The sequence below is a fragment of the Sus scrofa genome, chromosome 7 (assembly GCF_000003025.6).
Source record: "Sus scrofa isolate TJ Tabasco breed Duroc chromosome 7, Sscrofa11.1, whole genome shotgun sequence".
Lineage (NCBI taxonomy): Eukaryota > Metazoa > Chordata > Mammalia > Artiodactyla > Suidae > Sus > Sus scrofa.
This window is the reverse complement of record NC_010449.5, coordinates 58,547,890-58,550,189: the sequence shown is the minus strand read 5'-3', so window position 1 is coordinate 58,550,189 and position 2,300 is coordinate 58,547,890. Positions and strand designations below refer to the sequence as shown.

General features: G+C 51.5%; 1 protein-coding gene across 8 annotated transcripts in view; it reads left to right on the top strand.

The window, feature by feature from the left end:
- The window catches only part of PPCDC (phosphopantothenoylcysteine decarboxylase), a 43,513-nt gene continuing 41,921 nt past the window's right edge, over window positions 709-2,300 (top strand). For 4 of the 8 annotated variants that reach the window (XR_002345561.1, XM_005666125.3, XM_005666126.3 and 1 more), the window contains exon 1: window positions 821-935. The gene's annotated coding sequence lies outside the window, so the exon portion shown is untranslated. Of the gene's footprint in view, window positions 936-2,300 lie in introns of all 8 variants that reach the window. The other 4 variants (XM_013978053.2, XM_013978054.2, NM_001243368.1 and 1 more) reach the window with 4 other exon arrangements.

Genomic DNA, 2,300 nt, shown 5'->3' with positions numbered 1-2,300 from the left:
TCCTGCTGTGTCATGTGTCTTCATGTGGCCCCATGTGGAGCCTCAACATAGGCTGTGGGGCATATAGGTAGAGTGTGTCAAGGGGGTCTGTGGCCAAAGTTCACACACCTCTGTGAGGTTCTTTCGCTGAGGCAGTCTTGAAGTTGCCATAGAGGCCTTCTGCCTTTTAGAAGGAGGAGTTCCCTGAGTCAGATGTAGAAGGCTGGATCAGTGGGTGAGGGGTGGTTTGGGCCAGACTGTCACTGTAGGCAAGGGCAGGGGTAGAGCACAGAGGTCCCCACCTCCACTCTCATCGAAGGAGATCAGCAACTGATTGAGCAGCCTCAAGGAACATAAGGGGATCCGGAGGCCTGTGGATGCTGGAGAATGAAGACAGGGAAGTGTAGCCAACATACACTTTCTGCTGCTTTCCTTTTGCCAATGCTGTGTCCCCCACGTGGAGGGCTGTTCTGGCACTCCATCCAAGCTCCTGGTATCTTTCAAGATCCACCTTGGGTGGCTCCTCTGAGAGGACTTCGCTGCCTCTAGCTGTTACTTAGGTCCCTCTGCTTCCTCATAGACCTCATTCTGTACAAAATTCCCTGTTTGTCTCAAGAGCAGGGAAGAGTCTGATTTATCTCTATCCTGTGCACTTAAAACATATAAGAGGCTCAGTAAATATTAAGTGCCTCAGTGGTGAGAGCATGAGATTGGGGGTGGGGAGTGAGGAGGTCAGGTAATCAGGCTAGACCCAGGAGAGAGCACAGGAAATAACGAACCTGGCAGTAAGGGGTCCCCCGCAGCACTCTCCCAAGTGGACTACAGCTCCCAGAAGGCTGCGCGTTCGCGTAGGCTGCCAGCGGCTCTGGAAACGTTGCGTGCAGCCAGAATCAGCGGGAGGAGCGGCCGAGGTATCGCGGTATTTGGGGGCTGCCCCCGAGACACGCCTGCCGCGGGTGAGGAGTCAAGTGGGTCGTGGGGTTTGGTTTCTCGCACTGGGGCGGGAGAGAGGCTGGAGTAGCTTCGTTGGTGACCTTGGTTCCGTGCCTGTGTGTGTCTGCTCACTTTCCGTGCGCGTGCGCTGCGGGTCTGCGGCTGTGTGTGTGTGTGTGTGTAGGGGCTGTGGAGCTTGTGGCGCCGGAGCGTTAGGAATCCCTTTGCATCTCTGTCCTGAGGTGGGGGGTTTATATCTTCGCCCCCACGCTTTTTGCAACTCTGCGATTGCCTAGTGCCATTTAATCTAGCTTAAAAGGTGGCCCTGTCAGTTCCCCACATTTGCCGCTTGCCTTAAAAAAACAAAAAACAAAACCCGCTATCCTGCTTTCAAAAATGAATGGGGACCGCGCAAAGTACAGACTATCTTACAAGTTGGTAAACTAGAAAAAGGAAAACCTTAGGATATTGCAGTTTTCCCCTAACTCTACTTAAAAGTGCTGAATGACTATTCAAAATGAGAGTGAAGGAATTCCAGTTGTGTGATTCACGAGGTAATGTACCCGATTAGTATCCATGAGGAGGCGGGTTCCATCCCAGGCTTCGCTCAGTGGGTTAAGGATCCAGCATTGCCCGTGAGCTGTGGCGTAGTTCGCAGAGGGGCTCGGATTCCCCGTTGCTGTGGCTGTGGTGTAGGCCAGCAGCTGTAGCTCCGATTAGACCCCTAGCGTGGGAAGTCCATGTGCCGCACCTGTGGCCCTTAAAAAAAAAAAAGGGAAGAAAAAAGAAAGAAAAAGAGAAAAAAAAGAGGAAAAATTTTGTCAGCGAAAAACCTCATGCTGTACTTTGAGGTATTGGAGGCCGTTGCCAGATAATAGGCAGGAGAGATTCCCAGGTTGGGGAAGTGGTGGGGATCTTGCGGCAGGAGTTTTCCACATCTCTCCCAATGGTTGAGAGGTGGCAGTACTGTCAGTCCCTTGCTAGTAGCGCTGTGTGTGCATGTTATATTTACCTATGTATCCTTAGCATGTGGCCTTGAGGTGGGGTACCTAATGAGACTCTAGGAGCAGCAGACTCAAGCATGCTTGCCTGGGTTTGAGACAAGAGCAATCTTAGCAGAATGTCAAGACCTTGAGCTCTCTCTGAAGAGTTCCTTGCCTTTCCTTGGAAGAAGGAGTTTAAAATGCCCCTGTGGCCACATGACTCCTTTTAACGACTTTGGGTTTGGGGGCAGAGTGCCACTATGAGCTATAACTGTTTAGTTATTACTGGAGCAGAGTTGTATTGACTGGTGGGAGATGAGGCCGGAGCACAAGTCTGGGGCCAGTAGTGAGGAACTTTGATGTTAGGCTAAAGGATTCAAGCTCTTAATGGATCCTGGATCCCTG